Source organism: Thermobia domestica, chromosome 7, assembly GCF_964235325.1.
Source record: "Thermobia domestica chromosome 7, izTheDome1.hap1.1, whole genome shotgun sequence".
In the NCBI taxonomy this organism is placed as follows: Eukaryota; Metazoa; Arthropoda; class Insecta; order Zygentoma; family Lepismatidae; genus Thermobia; species Thermobia domestica.
The window spans coordinates 18,947,280-18,956,686 of record NC_137460.1 but is presented as its reverse complement, the minus strand read 5'-3'; positions in this window follow the sequence as shown (position 1 = coordinate 18,956,686).

Genomic DNA, 9,407 nt, shown 5'->3' with positions numbered 1-9,407 from the left:
CTACCGCTTCGGGGGTTTTATTGCACAAGGAATAGTTTTGTATTTATCTTGTTCCCCTATTACATCCAGGGATGAATTAACCAATCTGCAAGCCCCGGGCTAGAAAAAAATATGTGGCCCCTGCTGACTTCACCTAATACACTTCTGGGAAAATACAGTAGGAAAGATAAGGAAATATGTTTCATATTTTTGGTCATATTTTGTTTTATGATTATGATTATGTCGTCATGATTCTTTTTAGATAGCCAGTTGAGATTTTGATTATAGTGGTGGTCCCTGTCCAGGACTGTAGCCCCTCCAAGCCTCTCCCTTAATCCGGCCTTGATTACAACCGGTAAGTATAATTGAATTACTTCAAGTTTGAATGTTGAGAAATTCACATTGTTTGAAAGCCCACTTTAGTTTTACATTGTGAAACGAAACTTATTTGTTTTATTTTTATTTTTATGATTAATATTTATCTTTTTGGCAACATGCTTTCAGATGTAGGAAACCACATGCAGAACGCCTGCGATGTAGGCAACCCATTTCAGTCCTGTCTAAAGCGTGTCGCCTGACTAGAAAGGGGCTAAGGAAATCGTGTTATGAAAAATGTTCATTAAATCAGCACACTTTTTGTTTATTCATATACATATTTTCTTTTCTACAACAGTACTTTTCCAAAATAGGGGCTGGGAACCGGTGAGGATTCACAGCCTCACTCGAGGGACCCGCGGCATATTCTAGGGGCTAATATAAAATTATTTATATTTTCTAGCTTATAATTGTAGGCTAGAAAATTATTTTTAACCGACTTAGCAACATAAAGAAGTTTTCAATTGAAAACGTTTATCATATAAAAGCGTATTCATGCACAATTATACCTCCATACATTAAATACAGTAAAATTAGGGATGTAATGGGGCGTATAAGGGATTAGAAAGCGTTTACACCTAACATTCTTTACAGTATAGCGTATGGTCTATCACCTGAAAAACCTCCGACTCTCCTACATCCGTAGCCGTTTCCAAGCACACCATACCCTTCTGTTTGACACAATGCATTATTTAGCAGTACATCCTACGCCTTCGTGACATGTACACACTCCATTATGCCTTCTTTTCACGCTATATCATTATACACTTCCACGCAATGATCCCACGTTTTTGCTTCTAAATGATTAAATGACTGAATGCTAAAAAAAAAAAAAAAAAAACTTGTTGTTGAAGTAATACACATTCACTATATTCTTAACGTTGTAGAAATCTTCACATGTTTTAACATCTAATTTTTTGTTGTAAGTACAGGACATAAAGAATTAAATAATAATCTAATTACAGAGGAAAACGAACTGAGGAAAAAATACTGAGGTTTCATTGTTGGAAAGTTAATATGCAGAGATAATGGAATTAATTAGCAGCAGTTACCAGTCAGGCTACAGCTGTACACAACAGAGGTTAATTTATTTATATGAGCCGAAGTCAATGTGCAACTGTACAACCTACCTCCGTGAGATCGCCACAAGGCAAGTTATACTATCTCGTAAGTCACGTAGTAGATCAGTGTTTACCTGGCGTGATCTTATACAGCTGAAACTTAATAGATTCTGGGAGGGATTCATTATGGTAGTTACAGACGTTAAGTTCGTGACCATTGCGCGTCGTAGAGGTGTGTCAAGTCCACAATTTTCTTGTAAATTGCGCCAGTGTGAATCGTGTAATACGGAGGTATGGACTATTGTGCTGTTGGACTCCTTAAGAGGCGCCTGTCACATAATCGAGCCAATGCCTTCATCAGAATAAGAAAATGTTGTTTAGAGGAGTGGGATGATATAGGCTACTCACGGTCCAGTTGCAACGCAGCATCCTGCAATGGAAACTTTCATTGCCTGGAGATCAAACAGAACCGGCAGTGGAAACACGACATTTCCTAAGTAACTGACACATTCGAATTCGGCTTAATATAAGTGAATAAACCTCTGTAGAAGTATTTGATATTCTGTTAAATCTCATGTAAATCATAGTGTCTGCTGAAGCCAAGTGTTTATTTAGTTGGCGAAACTGTCTTAAAATGTTAGTTTTATAATAATAAAATCGGTTTACTTTGCTCGATGATTTATTTATTATTTAGTTACAGATTGGCATAAGCAGAGCTGGTATAACGGAGAAAAACATATAAATACTTATATTTTCAGCAAAATAAAACTATAAAGTATTACTGATAATTAACAACATACCTTACCTTTTAGCCTTGCAAAAAATCGTTTGCTTCGATTTCTCGAAAGGGAGACACGATGGCTTAGTAGTAGAGCGTTTACTTCTGGTATGTGGAGTCCCTTCTTGGATTCTCGGCCAAGTAAGTTTGTGGTGGACAACACCGTGTGCATGGATTTTCTTAGAGATACTTCCTTTTTCTGCTACACTGTCATTCCACCAACCCATTCATCATCTCTCGCTTGCCTTAACCATCCGTATACTTTAGCCTAAAAGGACACAGCCGTTTGGTGTTAAACTGACAGAGTTCAAATGATTTGTCTCTAAAACAACACATGATAATTTATCCCTAAGTTAATGGTACTAATTCGAGAAACCAAAGGTATGATGTAACCTAAACCTCTTAATACTACATGCTAATTTGAAATAATAGAAATACTAAATTTATTCACCTAGTATATTGTATCTGTTATTATCTTATGTAGGTTTGTTTTGCAATAAACGATAAAAACTGCATATGTCTAGCATGTTTTATTTAATTCTATGCTTTTCCTTGGATTTAAACTACATATACAGGGTGGTAGGTAACTCCACTGAAAAACTTTGGGAGGCGATTTCTTATACGAAATGAAAGTAAAAAACTGTTATGAACATGGGTCGGAAAACGTCCCTCCTTTTAGATTTATGAACCACCGAAAATTGGAAAAATCACGTTTCAAAGCTTCCTAACTTAGAAACTATAGGACCTATCCCAAGCGGTTTCAGGAATTACACAGGACCTAGTATGAGCTCTATCTAAATATCCATGTTTTATCATCCTCCGTTATCGGCGAAACGAACTGTAAAAAGGAAGTTGAGGTTCTTTATGTACTAATGGTGCGTTCGTTTCGCCGATAACAAGGGATTGTAAAACATGGAAATTTAGATAGAGCGCATACTAGTTCCTGTGTAATTACTTAAACCGCTTGGGATAGGTCGCATAGTTTCTAAGTTAGGGAATTTTTAAACGTGATTTTTCGAATTTTCGGTAGTTCATAACTCTGAAAGGAGACGTTTTTTGATCCATGTTTTTTTAGAATTTTTTTCTTCCGTTACGTATAAGGAATCGCCTCCCAAAGTTTTTCGGTGGAGTTACCTACCACCCTATATATATAAATTATGAATTAGAGTATAAGATTGTTTTGTGAGTATGTACCTTTCTTATACTTTGACGTCGAATAACCTCGTATTATACAGTTTGAACAAAATTTTGAATCTGAAGACCTTCTGATCAGATTTCCCACGCGATTTCATGCGAGGGTGGGGACTCCGTTCACGCAGGGCCAAATCAATAGGTGTTTTGTTAACTGCAGTAAACACAAATTACATAAAAACCAGATATATCGCCACATTCGTAGAGGCATTTTGCAGTAGTTTGGCAACTTCCAACCAAGATTGATAAAATTGGTGAAGTGCTATTACACTCACTAAATCTCCTGTTTTATCTTAAATACTTGTTTGGTGTGAAAAGTTTGAGTTTTGCTGGCTACTGAGAAATTCAAGTGGATCTTGAATCACTTTTGGTGGAAGGTTAACAGTGAACTGGTCACCTGATATAGATATAGGCCTATATACAGGGATAATCTAAAAGATGTGCACAAACTTTGGGAGGTGATTCGTGACATCAAAACAAGACTGAAAGTCTTTTTTACATATTGTCGAATTCCGCATCGTATAAGAGTGGCAGGGTTGCCAACTTGGAATAGAAAATCGAATCGTGACAATTCGAACCGAACAGAAAGATGCTCACATACTTAGGGAAGTAATTCGTAACATCAAAAGAAGACAAAAACTCCTCTTACACGTTGTCGAATTCCGCACCGTGTACAAGTAATAGGGAATCGCCAACTTGGAATCGAAATTCGAATCAGACAATTGCAACGGAATAGAAAGATGTGCACAGCTTGCACGACGTGGAATTAGACAACATACAAGAAAATTCTTGTCTTCTTTTAATATTACGAATCAGCTCCCGAAGTATGTGCACATCTTTTAGGTTCACCCACCCTGTATATGGGGTCTTGCTCGCCGAACTCGCCTTCTCTCTTTTGCATGAAGCAACAGTGAGCGAATCAGAATCATTAAATTACTATCTAAAGATATTAATATAGGCAATATAGGCCTTTCGCAGGTATTATGAAGCATAGAAATTACACTTTTGTTCTTTTACTTCTTTTTATGGGTAATACACTTCAATGTACGAAGCTAACTGCGGAAGTTGATAATTAATGTATATTCATGATACAAAATTCGTTAGAACGATATATCTGAAATTAGCTAAACTTAAGATGTATTTATCGACAGGATAAAAGTGAATCTTAAAAGGTAGGGGAAAGTATGACATCACGCCGTCCCCCAAGCCTATCTTTGCCCATTGTAATGTTTTAGGATGTGGAGGGACGCGATAAATATTTTTGGGAAGTCGGGGGACGATGTTCTCCTGCGTTATCCCTCATTTTCACCACTGCTTATCGACATTTAGGTATAGTATAATTCACTCTGTACAAGTTGCAATTACATATTTACACTATTGTAAACTACATGACAGCACCCGTACTCCATTCAGTTGATAAATTTACTATTCAGTCTCTAATATTTTCAGTGCTGTTTTCTTATATGCATTTCTAGTGGTATTCTGGTGGTTTTCAAATATGGTAGGGAAACCACGTTAATGTGTTTGGCAACACTGCCTTAGATGTATCAATAGTAACTGTGTTCCCAAAGCCATTATGACAATTAATTGTAAGAAAGAAACATCAATTCAGAGGAAACAGGGACGGAAACGAACCCTATGTGAGAGAGATCGCCGAATAATTAAAGAGGATTATTACAAGAAACCGTGGTGCTAATACTACTCAACTGACGGAAGGATTCTCGCAGCATCTGTAACTACTTGTTTCTACAATGATTGTGTGACGACAGGAGCATAGTATTAGCATTAACATTCGAAACCCTGACTACCATCGTCAATGCGATATCACAAAGCTTTGATTACGTGGATACCATTAAATATGGTTCGCTCATCATTGGGAGAGAGAAATAAGGCATAGGTTTCCTTGTTTACAAGAACAAAACCGGATTTACGTGTGGCAGGCGCCCCCTTACCACTCACAAAGAAAAAGCGTATGCTTTGGACTGCTCACTTCCTAGTGTTAATAACGCCAGTGGCTCTGTGCTGGTATGGATCACATTTTCATGACATTTATTTGTTTTTTTTTTTTTTAATATAAAAAGGCCTTGTGTCCATCTTAAACATATTGAAAAGAGAAGAAAGAAGAAAGAAGAAAAGTAGAATATAAGGACAATATAGGGTTAAAGTTTTATTTATATGTTTTTCAATATTCACGTAGTTAATTAGTAATGAATATTCAGGTAGAACATTTAGTATTCAATATTAGGTAGAAAATTTCTATATTTAGATAGTTAATTAGTATTTAATTTAGTTAATATATATTAAAAGAAATATAAAGATTAGGTAAGAATGTATGACTTCTGTTAAGAGTTTAAAATTGTCACAACAATGGGCATATATTTTGAATTTTAATGAAAAAGATGATTCTTGATTGGTAGAGATAAGAAATTATGTTATGTTATCTATGATTTCAGTTGGAATAGTAGTCTGAAGAAGGAAGTGATATACTTCCGAAACTGTAACATTTCTCATTAATTTATAATAAAGAATATAGACAGCCTTGTAAGAAAGTTATGTTTAATTTATGTTATTTGGTTTTATTAGAATCATACTAGTGAACCTTGTAAGGTTGTAATACGTCCCTCCGTGTAGCCATAACGGTTGAACGAAAGCGAATGTTTAAAGTTTGTTTTCTAAAATAGAGTGTTAGAGCTAGTACCTCGACTAAAAGCGTTAATGGAGTTAATCTGTTAACACTTACACGGGTAACTATGATTTAACGACCGTTACTTCGCACGATACCTCCTGAGAAAAAGCGAATTTTTGAATTGTGTCTATTTCAAAAGATAACAAGACATATTATATCGTACTAGTTCTTTAACGGAGCCAATCCGTTATCTTCACGGATATTGGTAACTTACGTCTGTTCGTTCCTTCAAATGATAACGTTTGAGCGAAACCAATTTTTTGAATTCTGTTTACTGGCAATAGTGTGTTAGAGCTGGTATCTCGGCAGAGTGCGTTAACGGATGTAATCCGTTAACATTTACACTGATAACCAGGACTTAACATGATAACTTTTGAAGGAAAGCGATTTTTTTAAGTCTGACTATTGCAATAGATAGCAGAATGATTAACTCGGTCAAGTACCTTAACAGAGTCAAACCGTTATCTCCAGAGGTAACGGTGACTTATTTCCGCCCGTTACTTCACACGATAACTCTTGAACGAAAGGTAATTTTTTGAATTCTGTTTATTGCGGTAAAAAGATTGAACAATTATCTCGGTCAAATTCTTTAATTCGGTTAATACGGTTAATACGGTTAATACGGTTACTCCATTTACATCCTCACGGATAACGATCACTTACTTCAGTCCGTTAGTCTACACGATAAGCCCCGAAGAGAAGTGAATTTTTAAATTATGTTTTCTCAGTATATACCTAGACCAATTACCTCGACCAACTACCTTAATAGGAGACAGAGTATTACAATTTGAACGTATTACGATTATTCGAATTCTACTTTAAATTGTAGGCTCATTTTCATATATCCTTGCTGCTGAAAAATGTAGCTGAACTCCAATAAACAAATAAACATAAAGCATCTAACAAAACCAGACATTCATACTGAGAAAAAAATGTAGGTGGCGTACTTAAAAAGATGCGTTACATGCGCAATTCCTGTACTTTTTTGGACTTAACATACAGCAGACGTATAACTGGAACGCATGTTTTATAATACTTTCTGTATAAGTGTTCCATCTATACGTACTTTCCGTATGGAACAATGTAGGCGGTCAGGATCTCACATACAAATGGACGTATATAACATATAGCTGACGAAGGTAACATATGTATATGTATGTGATATACGGAAAACTGTTAGATGTCAGACATCCTGCAACAGCATGATGTAACATCTAAGAGCAGTGCTTATGTAGCATACGGATAACGTATGCTCCGTACTGACTTCTATAGTAAGCAAGAGGATACCGTATATTTATACAATATACCGCTGTCCGGAGAACGGATATTTCTCTGTGAACTTTATACAGAAGCGTGAAGCATGAAGATATATATACATTGGAAAGTAGTCGCAAATATAAGAAAATGATTTCAGGCATCAAAAAATGACAAGTGTGTGAAATACTAAGATGAAAATAAAAACATATTGCACTGACAATGGGTCAATCATATTGCAATATTCTCTTATATTGGAAGCATTCCATATCACTAAATAAAAGCCACGTGCTTCGGCGCAAGTACTAGCTAGCAGCCGACAGATGTCCTGATCACCGACGAAACACGGAAAGGATATGACGAGATACGGATAAAACACCTTCGACTCTCCCGAGGGTCCCCACGAGCTCTGCCTCCGAATACTGGTTATACTATAAGCAGACACCTCAATGCGGAAGATATTATTTCTTAACTGGTAATCTTGTACCTATCTCTGAGCTGCAACTTGCGAAAGGTAGGCTATCTCACGTATCTCCGAGCTGCAACGGGGAGGAGATCTTAATCTCATCTCTGTGCTGCAACGGGCAGCAGGTATAATCGTACTTAACTTAGAGGAAAGAACTTTTAGAGACAAATAGAAACGTATTTATTTGTAACCTTTTGTATAAACTGTAATCTTTTCACAATAGAAAGTGAGGGAAAACCTGTGTGTCGTTACGCTACCAAATATTAGAATATTGCAAGAAGAAATGATGATAGAAGATTCAATGATATTCAAAAGCAATTTGTGACTAGATAGCAAGGGAGAAGGACGGAACTAAGAAACGTCTTTATGCAAGGTATGGAAAAGAATTGCCATGGAAAAGAAGCACTGGAGTAACATGGAAAAGAATTGCCAAAGATCGATTACAAGAGTTCGAGGGACATCCATCTAGTAGTGGACTATCAATGGTTCACTATGATAAATATAATTTGTTTTCTGAACATAATGATATCAATTAAGTCTGTATAATATCCAACATTTGACAGAATAACTCTATTTAGAATTATTAACATCTTAATTAGTTAATTGTTTGCTATACTTAAGATTTCGTGTTGATAGGCAGGCCTGCATCCACGGGGGTCTAGGAGAGGCCGCTCCCCTAAAATTTTGACGGTAGGCTTGAAATGAATTATAATATGGTGATGAACTATATTATGGTTGGATTGGGCCCCTCTAACTTCTGCCGCCCCCTGCTAAATTTTTGGGATGTTGATAGGGTAAATAAGTTGTTTATTTGGTTTAAAGCTTTACATTCATTTCAGCAGTGAGGCTATACGAGACGTGGACTTAAGTGGACCTTGATTTTATCTCGGTTTCGCCAGCCAAAATTGCGTTATGAAAGTTGACAAAGCAAAGCGCCAAGATTTTGCCAATGATATTACACAAGAAACATAGGAAAGTGAACACTGTACAAAACTTTTGCTTAGTACATACAGTTGCGATTATTTTGACATAGCTTCTCAATCTGGTTGCTACCAGTTCTTGTTTAATCTCATACCAGTTTCTCCCGATAGCTGAATGTTTTGACTAAACTTTAAAGAATCTTCGGAGTTGAGAAACGTGCATGGATGAGCCATGGACGCCCGAACAGGAGGGCAGGGTGTGGTCCTGGTCGCCCTCTGGCTCACGAAAATATATACGTAGTATAGCAAACCACGTATATTAAATACCAGTATACCAGCTGTAATATAGCAACCATGAAGACGGGCCCCTCCCTAGAAAATTTTCTTCGGGCGCCCCTGGTCAGAGCACTTCCCTGCTAGGTACTGATCTAGAAAAATACTACAGAATAAATTGAAGACCAATGGGAGACACTGATACATTGAAGCTTTAGATAGAGACAATAATAGGAATATTTTTAATCACGATACATGTTATGGTGTTCTCCAAATGAGCTACTTATAGAACCACAATTGGTTTGTCAATTCGGTATTTTCTGAGAATTTTGTTTAATGACCCATGGTCTGAAGTGCGGGACCTCTCCATGCGCTGTGGGTCCGGGGTGTTGTCCGGTTTGCCCAATGTAAAAGCCGCTCCCTA